Source organism: Ascaphus truei, chromosome 4, assembly GCF_040206685.1.
Source record: "Ascaphus truei isolate aAscTru1 chromosome 4, aAscTru1.hap1, whole genome shotgun sequence".
Lineage (NCBI taxonomy): Eukaryota > Metazoa > Chordata > Amphibia > Anura > Ascaphidae > Ascaphus > Ascaphus truei.
Genome location: NC_134486.1, coordinates 33284710 through 33302570, shown reverse-complemented (window position 1 = coordinate 33302570; position 17861 = coordinate 33284710). Strand labels below are relative to the sequence as shown.

General features: G+C 45.2%; 1 protein-coding gene across 9 annotated transcripts in view; it reads left to right on the top strand.

Annotated features, from left to right (window-relative positions):
* DISP1 (dispatched RND transporter family member 1) overlaps positions 1 to 17861 on the top strand; it is a 148150-nt gene that overhangs the window by 21331 nt on the left and 108958 nt on the right. For 3 of the 9 annotated variants that reach the window (XM_075595536.1, XM_075595537.1, XM_075595539.1), the window contains exon 2: positions 13976 to 14076. The exons of 5 other annotated variants lie outside the window; for them this stretch is intronic. The gene's annotated coding sequence lies outside the window, so the exon portion shown is untranslated. Of the gene's footprint in view, positions 1 to 4790; positions 5040 to 13975; positions 14077 to 17861 lie in introns of all 9 variants that reach the window. One more of the 9 variants, XM_075595541.1, reaches the window with a different exon arrangement.

Sequence of the window (17861 nt, the reverse complement as noted above, 5' to 3'; positions counted from 1 at the left end):
GTATGCACATCTCCCCCCACCCCGCCTGTCCCCACTATCACCATTATATCTGTATGTACAGCTCCCCCCACCCTGCCTGTCCCCACTATCCCCAATATATCTGTATGCACAGCTCCCCCCACCCTGCCTGTCCCCACTATCCCCAATATATCTGTATGCACAGCTCCCCCCACCCCGTCTGTCCCCACTATCCCCAATATATCTGTATGCACAGCTCCCCCCATCCTGCCTATCCCCGCTATCCCCATTATATCTGTATGCACAGCTCCCCCCACTCTGCCTGTTCACACTATCCCCAATATATCTGTATGCACAGCTCCACCACCCTGCCTGTCCCCACTATCCCCAATATATCTGTATGCACAGCTCCACCACTCTGCCTGTCCCCACTATCCCCAATATATCTGTTTGCACAGCTCCCCCCACCCTGCCTGTCCCCACTATCCCCAATATATCTGTATGCACAGCTCCCCCCACCCTGCCTGTCCCCACTATCCCCAATATATCTGTATGCACAGCTCCCCCCACCCTGCTTGCCCCCACTATCCCCAATATATCTGTATGCACAGCTCCCCCCACCCTGCCTGTCCCCACTATCCCCAATATATCTGTATGCACAACTCCCCCCACCCTGCCTGTCCCCACTATCCCCAATATATCTGTATGCACAGCTCCACCACCCTGCCTGTCTCCACTATCCCCAATATATCTGTATGCACAGCTCCACCACCCTGCCTATCCCTACTATCCCCAATATATCTGTATGCACAGCTCCCCCCACCCTGCCTGTCCTCACTATCCCCAATATATCTGTATGCACAGCTCCACCACCCCGCCTGTCCCCACTATCCCCAATATATCTGTATGCACAGCTCCCCCCACCCCGCCTGTCCCCACTATCCCCATTATATCTGTATGTACAGCTCCCCCCACCCCGCCTGTCCCCGCTATCCCCATTATATCTGTATGCACAGCTCCCCCCACTCTGCCTGTTCACACTATCCCCAATATATCTGTATGCACAGCTCCACCACCCCGCCTGTCCCCACTATCCCCAATATATCTGTATGCACAGCTCCCCCCACCCCGCCTGTCCCCACTATCCCCATTATATCTGTATGTACAGCTCCCCCCACCCCGCCTGTCCCCGCTATCCCCATTATATCTGTATGCACAGCTCCCCCCACCCTGCCTGTCCCCACTATCCCCAATATATCTGTATGCACAGCTCCCCCCACCCTGCTTGCCCCCACTATCCCCAATATATCTGTATGCACAGCTCCCCCCACCCTGCCTGTCCCCACTATCCCCAATATATCTGTATGCACAACTCCCCCCACCCTGCCTGTCCCCACTATCCCCAATATATCTGTATGCACAGCTCCACCACCCTGCCTGTCCCTACTATCCCCAATATATCTGTATGCACAGCTCCACCACCCCGCCTGTCCCCACTATCCCCAATATATCTGTATGCACAGCTCCACCACCCCGCCTGTCCCCACTATCCCCAATATATCTGTATGCACAGCTCCCCCCACCCCGCCTGTCCCCACTATCCCCATTATATCTGTATGCACAGCTCCCCCCACCCTGCCTGTCCCCACTATCCCCAATATATCTGTATGCACAGCTCCCCCCACCCTGCCTGTCCCCACTATCCCCAATATATCTGTATGCACAGCTCCCCCCACGCTGCCTGTCCCCACTATCCCCAATATATTTGTATACAGTAAGCGCGACGCGTCGGCTTGGTTGCGATCGCTGGAAGTAATCTCGATTTGATTTTTCCAGCGACCGCAGCCTGCCGTCGCGTCGCCGGCACTATAAGCGTAGCCTAAGATGCATCCTTTTCTAATGTAAACACATCTAATTTAGCCTCTCCTCATAGATCAGATTATCCATCCCCTTTATTAACCTGGTGGCTCTTCTCTGCACTGTTTAGTGAATTCCTTTAGTAGTGGTAATGGATGCGCGCGCTTTGAATCTCCCACACGAGTATTATCTGTGGGTCTGGACACCCAAACCATGTTTTCAGAGATGTTCTTTGGTAATGACTATGCACTATGTCTATCTCTCATTTCTAGTCCTTCTACAGACCATACTGGGGGATGAATTAAGGATATACAACAAAAAACAAAGAAGCCCTGTGCTACTTCCAATATGACAAAAATACACAGTGAAAGTGGCAGCAGGCTTAAGACGCTTTGACCAATGGGTTAAACTAAATGACCCCTTTTCAAGAGAATATATAGGTATTGCACTGTGTATTTTGGTCATATTGGAATTAACACAGGGCTTCTTTCTTTTTTGTTGTATACATTTAGCCACGCTCAGTAACACTCCTTTTGAGTATGTATGTATGTAATTTTATTTATGTGGTAATTTGGGGGGGTTTCCTGGGCTTGCTGGGTATCTGTGTGGGGGATGAATGAAGGACCTGTTGGAGGTCCTTATAAGTATATGCCAGTGCCTGCGGGGGATGTTCTATATCGCACTCCACTGGCTGGTGAAGGGTTCAATGAACCTGATCGTATCATCTTTACGATAATCCCTCTTTTGGTCTGCAGTCAGGCGTTGAGGTTCGGGGGTAGTCACGGCTCCACGGTACATATAGTGATACACTATATATACCTGTATAGGATTTGTGGGACTCCTACAATGGTTATGCTATCATTTTAAGCAGTGATCTTTCCCTTTAAGTGGATTATTATTTATTTGACCACGATTTCATATGATCCTGAGTTGGATATTCAGTGATCATGTTTAACTGATCCTGCGGCATATCATACGATCTTGAATTGAGCCGATGTACCTTCCCACCGCTGGTGATTGTAATAGTCTATATTTTCCACTGTATATAATTATTCACTGTTGTAGTATTTTCTATTGATGTAATACAATTGTATTATTTTCTTAGTTCATTTGGAGAACACTCATGAGGGTCTTCCTCATTATAGGTCTTCGGGCTATTTGACAATCATGAGGGCCATTTGAGGGATATCGGCATTCCTAGACAGAATCCGTCGCCCCTTCCCCATTTTTCTACAGAGTGCATTTATTAGAGACCTTTCTGTGACCCTCTGGTGTTCACTACTACCTATGTATATAGCACCCCTGTCTTGGCATACAATACTTCCATTGCAGCCAGGGATTCTGGGTAATATGCAAATGAGCGTTCACAGTGTTTCACTTTTTGCTTGTTATCCACAATAATGTGGACCCCTATAAACCTATACCTGACGTATTTCACAACGTTTACAGCATAGCCTGGGTTAAAGGAGTGCATGGTCCGTATACTCACTCACACTTTAGCTGTTTCAACCTAACACAAAGTAAGTCAGGGTCATTTAAAAAAATAACAAACCCTCCACCGTACAGCAAATAAAAATACCACTTACACATAAACACTCGGATGCAGAATTACAGCTTTGTGGTGTAAAAAGTTCATATTGTGAGATGAGAAAGAGGTTTTCTAATGTTTATAAGTAAAAAAAGGAGGGTTTATATTTTAACCCTTTGTAGCGACGGGTTTCATATCAGGAAGTATCTGTAATAATGCGGTATATTGGGGGCACATGCAAAAGTTGGACTTGATGGATCCTGATTTAGCTTGAAGTCATTTTTATAATATGAGCAGATAAAACAAATCTAGCGCTGAAGGACAGTTGATTGATATATTCGTAGATCCCATAAATTATATATTTGAATAAAAAAACAATAGTCATTATTTACTTATGAGCCTCCCTTCAATATATATCCGAAGAATAGTTTTTTCTTTATATTTTTAATTATTTTTCTTCTTGAATAGAAACCAGTAAATAGAAATACAGAGCGATGTGGCCCCTTCTTTCTTCCTGCTTATAGAGCAGCGGTGCGCAAACTGGGGGGCGCGGGCGGTTACAGAGGCCCTGCGGCATTTAAATTAAATGCCGGGGGAGGCGTGGGACCTCTAACTCCCTTACCTGCTCTTTGCGGGTCTTCGGCAACGCGGCGTCAAATTCCGTCATTTGACGCTGAGTCATTGGGAGAGAGGGGCGCAAACGCTGCCCCCCTGTAATAGTATTGTAATCTTGCACTGGGTAACTTCATATGTTCATAGCTCCCATAAAGCTCCTCACCGGGTATAGAGTCAGAGGGACAGCAGCACTCGCAGAATAATCAATGGCTACTGCTCCCCCAGGTGAAACCGCTGGAGTCTATGTTCTGTATTACTGTGTATTTTCTTGATATTTATCCTTGCATGGGCTGGTCCTGTTGTGGAAGAGGTAGGTACTCACTGTATTTTTAGCTCCTGTTTTTTTGTGGATGTCCGGCGTACAGGCCGCAGTAGAGACACATGAGAAGCAACAGAAATCGCCCAACAAAGGCAGATGGGACAGCGCACTGCAAAAAAAAAACAATCGGACCAGAGAGATGCTGCAATATAAAATTGCATTTATTTAAGACATATAGAAGGGAACCAAAGAGCCTCGGCCACGTCTCGCACGCCAAACGGGGTGCTTTTATCAAGGCACCCTGTATGGTGTGAAACGCGTTGGATGCTTATATGGCTTAAATAAATTCAGTTTTATATTGCCCCAGGACATGGCTACCACGTTATTGGGTCTGGCAGTTCAGAGGCCCATGAAGTAGTAGCTATGTAATAATCTACTTTGCCGTTTTTTTGTAGGGGAGATCATGTGGAGCGCAGTACGCGATGTTACAGGAAGAGAACCCCCTCCCTTTCTGTTCCGTCATCAGTGATGGAGCGATCACGTGACTGCGAGTTTTTTTCTGTTTTGTATTAGGTGGGGAGCAGGGGATGTCGGGATCGGAACCCCTGTTAATTACAGTTCTGAGGACCCCTTGCTTCCTGTGATGCTTATCTCTGTAGTGCATACTGGTAGCAGCCCTGGCTTGGCATGCATATATTGGTTCAAATTGGCTGCGACACGGGAGCCATTTACAAACCGCGTCATCATCCATCGCAGTTTCCTTTTGGCCCACATGACACGGGACCATTGAGCATGAAAGAGCTACCGGTATGTGCTTCTCTTGTAAGTATCTCGTTAAGCAGGGAATCGCCACAATTTAAAATAATGCGGTTTAGTTCCGGAGACGCCCTTTTTAAAAAATTTTTTTCCTTTAATGGAAATGCTCCTTTATAAAGTAGTGGTACTGATCCAATTTCAAAATACAATTAAGTCCACATTTAATTAGTGTTGCTATTCCGTAACAAACATTCCAGTGCCAGAAGACCGTTAACAGCTTGTTCAAGTGAATGAGCTGGAGGCTGTGTTCCAGCGCAGGCAGGTGTTTTATAGACTAGAACCACTTCGTTAATATGGGCCTACACACACACACACACACACACACACACACACACACACACACACACACACACTTCTCTCTCTTTCTCTCTCTTTCTCTCTCTTTCTCTCTCTTTCTCTCTCTTTCTCTCTCTTTCTCTCTCTTTCTCTCTCTTTCTCTCTCTTTCTCTCTCTTTCTCTCTCTTTCTATGTCCCCTCCCTCCCCTCCCCCCCAAATCTGGGCTCCTCAATCTATTGCTGTAACAGTATGGAACTACCTAGTGAATAGCTGATGGATGAGAGAAAGCATTGTACACTCTAGGGCAGTGGTTCCAAATCTGTGCGCTGCGGTGCCGTGGCTTGCCTAGCGGGGCGCCGCGATTGTCCTCCCCACCATCCCTCCGATTATCCCTCCCCTCCCCACCATCCCTCCTTAATGCCGGTCAGGGCCGCAGGGGATTGGCTGCAGGTCAGAGGAAGCCAGGGGCGGGGCTTCCGCGCTGTGCAGGGTGTGTGGCGCTGTGCAGGGTGTGTGGCGCTGTGCAGGGTGTGTGGCGCTGTGCAGGGTGTGTGGCGCTGTGCAGGGTGTGTGGCGCTGTGCAGGGTGTGTGGCGCTGTGCAGGGTGTGTGGCGCTGTGCAGGGTGTGTGGCGCTGTGCAGGGTGTGTGGCGCTGTGCAGGGTGTGTGGCGCTGTGCAGGGTGTGTGGCGCTGTGCAGGGTGTGTGGCGCTGTGCAGGGTGTGTGGCGCTGTGCAGGGTGTGTGGCGCTGTGCAGGGTGTGTGGCGCTGTGCAGGGTGTGTGGCGCTGTGCAGGGTGTGTGGCGCTGTGCAGGGTGTGTGGCGCTGTGCAGGGTGTGTGGCGCTGTGCAGGGTGTGTGGCGCTGTGCAGGGTGTGTGGCGCTGTGCAGGGTGTGTGGCGCTGTGCAGGGTGTGTGGCGCTGTGCAGGGTGTGTGGCGCTGTGCAGGGTGTGTGGCGCTGTGCAGGGTGTGTGGCGCTGTGCAGGGTGTGTGGCGCTGTGCAGGGTGTGTGGCTCTGTGCAGGGTGTGTGTCTGAGAGACACCAACTGCGCACTGCAACTGTTGGGTATGTATATACAACTTTGTTTTTACTTGAGGAGCCTTGAAAAAATCCTCATCGCCTTGGGGAGCCTTGAACCGAAAAAGTTTGGGAACCACTGCTCTAGGGATTGATTATTAAACACCCCCAAATCATTAAGCTATGAGATGACAACTTGCAGGATCACATTTGCAGGGTATTTATGTCTTTGTCACTAGATGTCAGTATTTGAAAGCAAAGCATGGGCTCACTGCTCCATATGATAGAAACCAGCCTACTGGGTGGCAACACATACATCAATCCATGTATTGCGTTAGCATTTCTCCAGAGTTCAAATCGGTGGATATAAACCCTGGGGTTCCACAGGAAGTTACCAGAGGTTCAAAAACAAAGAATATTAAGGACAGCAGACATCTTGCTCTTCAACAAAACATATTTTTTTGCCTCTTTATGTTCTTTCTGCTTATCAAAACATATGCAAGAGGAACAGATTGGGGGATATAACTCAGAAGTAGTCATTAATATGATTTTTGGAGGGAGATAATGAAAGACACAACCTGGAAAAGTGGAAACTAAAACGAAAAGACTAAACTGGTTTTGGATACATTTCAGGGTCAATTTTTTTAAAATTAAAATATGCATTAAAAAAAGGCAAAAGTTGGGTCCCATTCTATTTGTGCTGTGATATTTGCGTTTTTAAGATTAACCATGTAAATTCACATTTACTTAACCAAGATTGTGTAAATGTTTTATTATTTAAATTTTTTTTTTTTTTAATATTTAATTTGTTTCAATGCACTAATGTAACACGAACACAGAGAACACTGTATGATGTAAAGACACAATACATACAGATAAGGCCCTATTAATGCACTCAAAATCTGAGGGGTAAGTCACACTAGTAAAAAAGCAACAACACAGGAATAATCTGAACCAAACCTATAAATAGTATTTTAGTATGCTTTATTAATGTTGGTTAAAAATGGTACCAGAATAATAGGTGAATAGAATGAACCGGATACAATGAGTGCTATTAGGGCAAATTGCCAGATAGTTAATCCAAAATAGTTGGAAAACTAAACATAAGCACTATAAATTGCAGATAGCACACAATCAATGCCTATGGTTTAAGGCAGTGAAGGCTAACTGAAATGGATGACGTCACTGGAGCACTATATAAAATATATACATCCACTAGAGGCAATTCAATGTGTGTGAACTCTAGCTCACTGTAAACCATACATCAATGATGGGGTAGAAGGTAAAACAGTAGCAATGGTGATCATTAGTGACACTCATAGATATTAGTACAGCTGACATACATAGATCGTTAGAACAATGGTGGTTTGAGCCCCACAAAACCCGTCCCTGCTAGTTAGTAACTACACTTAGGGATAGAAATGAGGGAAAGGGGTACCCTACACACCAATATATGTTAACCCTGTGAGGAGAGAACAATAATGCAGGATCGTGTAACCCACTAGCTCTGACCCTCAATAACATACCCCTACAGCACACGGGGGGGTGAGGGGGGGTTGAAGGACAGAAAAGAGGGAAAGATGGCCCTGTAAACTTATCTGTGCTGGCCCTGGGTACACGATCCTAACGGTCAGCCTGGAAAGGTGCCTCGTGGAGTGCGCAGCTGAAGGGAACTCTGGCGTGGGCACGGTGAGGTCGGCTAGAAGCTGCAGGCATCCATGCTTGAAAGCGTGACGTGTGACGTCATCACGTCCTCTGACGCACGTTTCGCGATGGCTTCTTCTACGAGAGATCATGAAAAAAAATAGAAAAAAGTGTGATCCTAGGATATATACAACAATATCAAATGAATTTATTAACACTGAAAAAAATCAGATCCTAAATACCCAACTAAAATAATGTGAAATCAAAATACATTAAACAGTGCGCAGATACAGTGAATTGTACATAACCTCAATAGGTTGTAAGAAGAGAGCGTCTGCAGCTGTAGAACAGGGGTGGCCCAGCACCCCACACAAACTTGAAGAGAAATAAGACAAAAAAAACAGCCCACAACGCTCATAGTGTAATAAATATTAGTAACAAATGGTATTTAAACAAAAAAAGGTGGGTTGCTAATCTGCGTACATCAATTCAGAAGATAAAAGGCATTTCATGTAACAAGGCATGTGTTACCAGCACTGGAACCAGTCCGGTCAGGGAATTCTCGTCATCCGATCGCCCGATGTGGATCTTCAAAGGATGTCTTCGTCTCCGAGGTAGGTGGCCCCACACAAAAGGGCACAAAGAATCATCCGTGTCCCACACAGAAGCGGCCCCCGTTATGCAGGGAATCAGTCCTCTCCGAAAATAATGTAAGGTAAAGCCGCTAGGATGTGTAACAGCACTCCACCATACAGTGTCACTACCAGCGTGACCGCGTGTTAAGCGGATGAATCAAACCAGCTAAAGGTTAGTCCCAGTGAGGTCTATAGTTAGTATGGGGAGTGAACCCCGTGAAATCCGGTGCTCAACAAGGTATAAAGCTGGGTATAACAAGTACTTTTGCAACCTCAGAGGTATATGGACAAGATGAAACAACGATCCCACTGCTGATAAAATATAAATAGCTTTAGAAGTATAGCCGAGGAAGCGTATAACCAGACTAAAGCAGCCAAGGAGGGGGGCCCGTTTTGCAGGAAGGATAACAGAGACAAGACGTAAAGCCGTATAAGACTCCCGTCATGTACTCATAAAGTAACCTAAACCTGCTGCCCTTACCCGCTTGGCGTCTGTGTTGCTCCTTCGTTGGCGTCCCGGTCTGTGCTCCGCAGCGGCTGCGCTCCGGAATGACGTCACCGCTGGCGCCGGCTTGCTTGCTCCGGGACCTCCTGGATACGTCACGGATAGCGGCGAACTCTCGCAACAGCAGAGGGGAGTAGCTCCGTGGCCAGAAACCTCCAAAGCAGGGGATCGTTGGCGTGCTCCAGCCGGATAGTAAAACAGCAGCAGAAGGTAAGTTTGTAGGCGGGCACTGCAAAATCAGGATCTCAGCCACAAAATATAGATAAAATCAGCTTTATTTGGACATGTTGCTGGACATCACAGAGACTCCTGTTTCTCTGACGCGTTTCGTTCCTATCAAAGATAAAGTTCCTACTAGGAACGAAACGCGTCAGAGAAACAGGAGTCTCTGTGATGTCCAGCAACATGTCCAAATAAAGCTGATTTTATCTATATTTTGTGGCTGAGATCCTGATTTTGCAGTGCCCGCCTACAAACTTACCTTCTGCTGTAGTCCCAGTGAGGGTCCGGGAGGATTTTATTGCTGCTACTTTGATTGATCAACTGACTTCAGGTACTGAAAAGTATAGCCGTGCAGTCAATACCACCGACTTGTGGCTCTTTTTACAACGAGCGCCCACATGTGATCTCCGTCCAGTTACATAATTTTCCTTTGACGAGATCTGCCGGCTTCTTTTGGCTGAAGTTCAGTGCACCGCGACTATGTGCTCCTCACTGGGACTAACCTTTAGCTGGTTTGATTCATCCGCTTGACACGCGCAACACCGGGTCACGCTGGTAGTGACACTGTATGGTGGAGTGCTGTTACACATCCTAGCGGCTTTACCTTACCTGTATTTTCGGAGAGGACTGATTCCCCATAACGGGGGCCGCTTCTGTGTGGGACACGGATGATTCTTTGTGCCCTTTTGTGTGGGGCCACCTACCTCGGAGACGAAGACATCCTTTGAAGATCCACATCGGGCGATCGGATGACGAGAATTCCCTGACCGGACTGGTTCCAGTGCTGGTAACACATGCCTTGTTACATGAAATGCCTTTTATCTTCGGAATTGATGTACGCAGATAACCAACCCATCCTTTTTTGTTTGAATACCATTTTTTACTAAAATGTATTACACTGTGCGTTGTGCGCTGTTTTTTTTTCTTTTTTAACAAAACAGATCAGTTTGCATAACAGCAGATTCAACCTGTGACGGTTACTAAAATCCATTCAACTGTCTTTAATAACGTTTGCCAGTCCCAATATGGCCTCCATGCAATGATGCTATTGCCAATCAACGCTCTTCTGCCATCTTGGCTCTCACGCACAAATATCCTTTAACGAATCAGCTCGTTTGTTTGGAGAGGGGCGTTGTTATCAACAACAATAACAGAAACCTGTCTCCCTATTTTGGCGTTGAGGTCTACCCTAGCAGGACACTTGGCTATGCTATCGTAAATCTGGCTTCTCGTGCGCTTTGGAGAGGAGGGGGGAATGGACTGGAGGCGGCATTCGCGTCTCTCGGACATTAGCGGTTGAGCACTGTGTTCTTGTCACCAACCACCGCAGGGGCGCAAGCGCTGCTCCGTGTAACGCATCTCTAGCCCGGTATAGCACACTGCCAGTGGTGGCTGCAGAGGAGGAGCACTGGCTGAGGTAACAGGTAACGCGGCTCATGGTACATATTTACTTACTCCATCTCTTCCATATGCCCCCACTGCCCCTGTCTTCCCTTCCCCCCTCTCCTCCCCCCGGGAGATGCCCCTGTGCTCCTCATCTCCCCCTCCTCTGTGGGTTGGGGTATTGCAGATACATTCCGGAGCATGTTTTGGGGTCTGGGGGGAGCCGTAGATGTCCCCTCATACTGTGGACATCTCGTTGCTGGAAACCACTTTTGGGAACACAATGTCAGAGACTTGCGTGCAGCCACCTCTGTGGTGGAAACCAGTACCGTGTTGTATGTATTGGATGTCTTTATTTATATAGAGCCAAAAGTGTACTCGGTGCTTCACAAACTACTGTACAGGGAATTATAATACAATAAGTGCAGCAAAATCAGGCAATAGGAAAGGAAATCCCTGCTCCGAAGAGCTTACAATCTAAGAGGTTTTGATGGGGAATTTACAGACAACAGGTGAGGGAATAAGTGCTGTAGATGGCAGTGCTGGGTCACAATGGGTGGTACGAGTGACTGAGTGTGGGACAGTAACCATGAGTGCAGGCTATTGGTATGCTTGATTTTGTGGGGCAAGTTTTTAAGGTTAGTCAGTATTAAAATGAGAGGGTTAACACAATTTGCAGGGGAAGAGATGACAAGGAGGCATGGGTGAGATCAGGTGTGTATGTCTTAGTTCAGGCTTAGGGGAGATCCCCAGCAGCAGGAAGGAGTAGATAGAGGGTGTGAATAGAGGATTTGTGTTTTTTATTGAGGGGTAAAGAAGTCGCTGGGAGAGAGGTGTTTAAATAATGGTGCAGTGGGGAAGTTGGAGAGAACAGAGACGTTCACAAAGGAGTGAGGAAACCGTAAACAGAAAGCAGTAGGGAGGGCATAGTGAGATGCTGGAGGAGAGACTTCCCAGGTACTGCCGGATAGAAAGAGTACAAAGAACCACAGCTTTTGGAAAGTTAATTTCTCACAGTTGCAAATTTGTTGTGCAGTCCCGATCTTCCTCAAATCTTCACCTCCAAAATTAACTCTGCCACACACTTTAAATGTGACACTTTAAGATGGCTCTCAGTGCTACATATTGCCGTCTCTTATTCGCAGAACCCATAACCTCTTTGAGTTTGAGACTATGTGCAGGCACCTTTGGAGTGTAAGCCTGGATAATGAGGTGTTAATATGGTGCCCACTTCATTCCACAGCTCAGTACATCGATGCCTGGCAGGCAGCATGCAGGCACCTCCTGCCGTGTAAGCTCTTTGGGGCAGGGTCCCCTTTTGCCTTATGTTGCCATTTACCTGTTGCACGTATCCCCATCGTTTTCTCATTTATTTACCATGTATAATAATGTTGTACAGTGCTGCGTACATTGTTGGCGCTATAGAAATAAATGTACAATGCACAGCAATGAGTTGCAAGCTCTTCTCACATTTATTTTATTTATAATCATATATAGCACCCTTATCCAGGGCATGGAACGGGATGTACAAATAATGGCTTTATATGACTCCTTTCTATACAGTATAAGGAGATATTTGTGCAGCCATCTGTGGTATCTCTAATCCTGGATATTGGCTTTTATATGTTTATTATTTTAAAATAAAACCGCACTTTAGTTGTATGGCAGAAGCTGCCCCACTCCTGGCATTATCGGCTTCTAGGCGATCTGCAGTATATTTTTATTATTGCTCTGTTGTGTGTTCCTGAACTGCGCCTCGCTGTCTTGGCTACTCTGGTGCTCGCCCCCCTCCCCCCCCCCCCATCTGTCTTGGAGCTGCGTCAAATGACGTGGCCGGGTCATGTCACATGACCCGCGGCGTCATTTGACAAGTGTGAAGTCACATGACCCTGGCGTTGCCATGGCGACATGTCACACAGCCGTCTGAATCACGGTAAGTTGGGAGTTGCAGTTCCTCGCGCAAACCCCTGGTATTTAATTGAAATGCCTTGGGAAGAGCGCGGGGCCTCTGCAATCGCCCGCCCCGCTCCCCACTATGCGCACCCCTGCTTTAATAGACTCGTTTCACTGATGGGTGTAATACTTTAAGATGGTCTACTTCAGAGCATTTAAGGGGTCCTGATGATGTTTTAGCTTACTTGCTGTCCAAGCTTACTGCTTCATTCTTAAGAGTGAACAGAGAAGTTCAAAGATACCCCTATACATGCACTCTTAACAGTTTAGAGTGCATTTATAGGGGTATCTTTGAACTTCTCTGTTCACTCTTGCCAATATTGTACCCTACCCCTTTGCACCTACTATTTTAAGGACTATTGGTTAAATAGGTGAGCTGTTCTTTACAACCCTTTGTGTGCTTCATTCATAAAAAATATTTTGAACCCCTCCCTCTCTCTCTAGGGTTATCTTTAAAAAGCTTAGAATCAATGTGTTTTTATATATACAGTGTGTAGAAAATGTGTGGTTCTCCATTTAAATGTACTTAAAAAAAGTCTGTGCAAAGAGTCCCACTAATGATCTGGCACCCTTGTTTTTATGGGGGATAAGCAAAATTACTCTTATTTGCTCACCTGTCTAATGCACTGAGATCACTAGTTCACTCATCACCTACTGTACTTTCATTCTGCTTTCAAAAATGTGGCTCAAACTGGCTCATACTTGTATCCCTTCCTAGCAGCGCATTTTATGCTTTAAGTGTTAAATGCTTGATCTGTGCAAAAATAATGATTACAAAACGAGGAATTAAAATATTTTTGGAGCAACACGTCTCCATTAATTGGCAAAGTTGGACTGGTTATTTTAGCAAATTCCTACACCTTCTACAAAATAAACTTTCGTGTTTCTTTTCTTGCATTTGATAAATAATCTTTAAACCAGGCATGTCTGACTCAGATGTGATCGCACGTCATAGAAGCACTTAAGCTGCCTTCTGTGGTCTGTCTCATGCGCTAAATCTGTAAATACATTTTTGTGTTGGTGCCAAAAATACAAGTTCTTTTAAGGATCAATAAGTCTGCCCATATTAAACACAAGTATAGTTTGTGTGGGGGTGTAGGACAATAGTTTGGTACTGATGTCCAAGGTACATGCCTGAATGACTCCTGGGGTACCCTAAAAGCTTGCATTTGAAACATCTGTTTGCCCCAAAAAAGGTGTAATTCCTACCAAATGTTTTTGCCCTAATAGCTGACATGGTTCCCCCTCACCCTCCGCCTGGTTAAAATTGACATTTGTAAAAAAAAAATGTACCATTTGTTTCCTAGGTGCCAACGATATCCGATATTGGCAGGAAGCAGAGTGATCTGCTTCTGTGGTTACCTTGACCCCCACATACCTGAGGATACACCCAAGAAATTCCTTACAGGTATTGCATGTTTTGCTTTGCTATGAACCATTCTGTATAATGGTGTCTGATGCCAGATTACAAGCACATTCTGTAGGTATAACGAGCAGAGTTATCTAACTTTGGCTCCTTAACAAGATGTTAACTAGTTGTCTACGTAGGTTTCACTGCTTTTGACTTTGCTGACAGCACCTAAATGAAACCTGTGTATGGGCACAGTTTTGGGCAGCAATAATAAATATTATACCAATATGAGAGAACTTGATATTTTGAAAATAACATTTGTTTTCAAGGCCTGTCAATGTACTGTATGTGTATTAACCTTGCATTTTATTTTTCATGGAATAAGGATTCTCCTTCCCCCCCCACCCTTTTTTTTTTTTTATATCTGCACTCTAAGGCCGCGGGCATGGTCAGCGCTGAGCCGTGCTCATGCTTGTCAGTGAGCCCCTGCAGCCGCAATGAGAGCGGCTTTAGCAGGGGCTCGCGCACGCTTCCGCAGGTGTGCGGAGGCGTAGCAGACAATTTGTTTTTTTAGTTTCAGCGCTGAGGAGAGCGGAGGGCCGGTGAGCGGTTCGCCCAATGAGGGCGAACCAGCTCCGTGACGTCACTGGCCCGCCCATAGACACACCCCCGGACGGGTAGTAAGGCCAGGGGAAGCACCCGCTTTCCCTCAGCCTCCGCGCGCCTCCGCACGGGAGAAATGTCTATGACTCGGCCTAAGCCACAGGAATAGTAAACAAATGTTTGGAAAAGTGTGCAGTGGAGACGGTAATTATCGTCCTGCTGAATTTTGCTTACCCACTGAAATAATTAATATTGGTTGTTGACAAATTAGGTTCAATAGCATGTTCCCTGTATTTTCCTAGAAGTGTCCATTTGATCTGTTTTATTAATGGGATATAATAGAGAATGTATGTGTTATTTGAAAGAGTATGGGTTTTTTTTTCTCTTCCCCCAAAAGCTTTTACACGATGAGGTGGAGAGAGGTCTGCATTAAATGGGTTTCACATCTTCCACACTTGGCCACAAGTTCTGTTCCTGTCTTTGTTTTTATTATAAAAAATTATTTTCTCTGAGTCCTGGATTTGATAGAAGTTCAGGTAAAAATGCACGATCTTTTTAAAAGGCCCCAGGTATAGCTGTCCATCAATGTATAGCCTAAATTAGATTTAATAAACTAATTATGACACCATCACTTTACCGTGGTAGATAATGGGATGATGTGGTTTACTGTTTGATGTTCCTACATTGGGTGCCTGTTTCACAGCTTTTATGCTCTCAATAAATACATGGTCAATTCCCTCTCGTGGAGCATGCTGCTTTAGGCCGTGCTTATAGTGCCGGCGATGGCGACGCTAATTTGCCCAAAAACAAAAGCATTGACGGCGACAAGCGACGTCGACGTCGCAAAAACCCGCCGCCGGCAAAATGTGATTTTCCAAGGGCCGCCGCAACACGTGACGGCCCTTTAACAAATCAAATTGCGGGAATCCCGCGATGCCGACGACCGGCGAAACATAACTTTTGCCGGTGGCGACGGGTGACGTCACCCATCATGTCGCCGTCAGCGGCACTATAGGCAAAGCCCTTATGCTGTGATGTGAACATTAAAGCGGCAGTCAAGCTGCTGCTGGTTTTTTGTTTTTTTGTTTTTTTATATATTTTTTTATATTTATTTTTTTCCCCTTTAATATGTGCATCAATACAATCCACACAATAAGTAATTGGCAAAGTTGCCGATCAATCCGTTCTCCTGTGATCGATCGGCAAAGATTCGGCTCGGGGGTTCAGTAAATGGCTGTCAGTGCAGCAGAAGAAGTTCAAAGATGCAATGTTCTCTGGAGAAGATCATGTGACCAGGCAGTCACTAGATACAATTGGTGCACTGCTAGAGAGAGGGCAGGGCTTAAAAAAGGCTTGTTGCATTGGAATACATTAAAAAGGTAATTCAGAGTTGTTTGAGAAAATACTTGTAGCATTTTTTTTATAGTACAGAACTTTATTAGAAACACACATGTAGGATATTGCTTGGTCTGCAGCTTTAAGAGCTATTTGTTCCCCTTCATCTACTGTCAGCTCTGACTGAACATTGTAGCATTTAACAGTTTTTAAATAAATTGATGTAAGACTTGGTAGGCAAAACGGATCTTTATTTAGAATATGCATCATATACAGGTTTTATGCACTCCCTTTTTCTCCATTACACATTCACTCTTAAATACTGTCAGCCCACACTTAGCATAAATCTTCATTTTGGCCTCAACTGTCTACTAGGGAATAAATATTATTAATTAAGAAGCAGTGACATCACTTCCAATTTCATCTTTACATATTGGGACATTTTATTACTACGTTCTCACCTAACTTTCGTGATTTGAAGGACTGGAATGATGCATCAGCAATTACTTAATGTTATAACAGGAAATATGCTGTGAGATGAGAACAGGACACAAGTACACGCACTAGTACATTAGAGAAATCAATGAAAAGACAGGCATACCTAAAGTAATTTAGTCAACAGCGGCACGGCAACAAAATATGTCAAATCTCTATAGAGCAGGGGTGGCGAACCCCAGGCCTCAGGAGCTACCAACAGGTCAGGTTTCAGGATATCCCTGTTTAAGCACAGGGGGCTCAATCAGTGGCTCAATCAGTGGCTCAGTCAAAGACGCTGCCACTGAATGAGCTCCCTGTGCTGAAGCAGGTATATCCTGAAAACTTGACTTGTTGGTAGCTCTTGAGGACTGGCGTTGGCCTCTCCTGCTCTATAGAGTACAGAGAATGTTGAGGAGACGCATGACACAAGGTCTTCGGTCTCCCTATTCGCCACCATTTTAGTAAATCTGATTCGAAGCCAAACTTGCCATAACTGGGCGGTCCATAAATTTCCATTTGACTAAAATGTTACAAACATCCGAACCTGATACAGCTGGTGAAACGATGTCCGTGCAATCGCCATCTTAACAATTTCAGTTTTGTGAGTTCGGTCCTTCCTGAACATTTTTGAGCAATAACAAAATTCATTACCTGTGTCATTCGCAGCTCTACTGTATGTCTATAGAGTAAAATGCAGAGGTGCTTGAAGCACATCTTTTTGTTATACTTAATAGCAGAGTTTTTTTTTAAGTTTGTCACTCTGTTTCTTTGTCATTAGCTCATGTTTTTGATAAAAAATTTAATTAAATAATATTTATTTATATATATATATATATATTTTTTTATTATTTATTTCATCCCCCCCCCCTCCTCCCTCCCTGTACACACCTTGTTCATATTTAGTGACTCCCTCCTGGGAGGTTTGGCCATCTCCTTTCTATCCTTCCTGCTGCTAATACTGCTGCAGGATGGGCAGTGCTTTCCTGACCCAATGGGAACCAAATTCTGATGCTATGATGAGGAGAAACTTCGGAAGTATTCTGTAGTAATATGTACATTCCATATGGGAACAAATAAGGCACAAGAGGGAAGTGCGTGCCAATCAGTTAAGGGAGCATTATCCGTTCCTAAAATACATTAAGGTATTGGTAGATAACGGAGGATATATTTTAGCACGATAATAACAAGTAGTTGGAACACGACTTGTGTATTGATTGGTACTATGTTTGGAATGATGTTAGAGGGAAATGTATTCATTTGACCATTTATATATGTACAATATTATAAAATTCAGATTTATTTATTTTAATCTATTGAGTGGCTAAATAGTTTCCAGTACAATGTTCATTGACTACAAGTTGTTTTTCCAAAGGTGCTTTTGATGGTTTGGTTGGAATGGTTAGATTGTTGAGAGCCCAAATCCGACG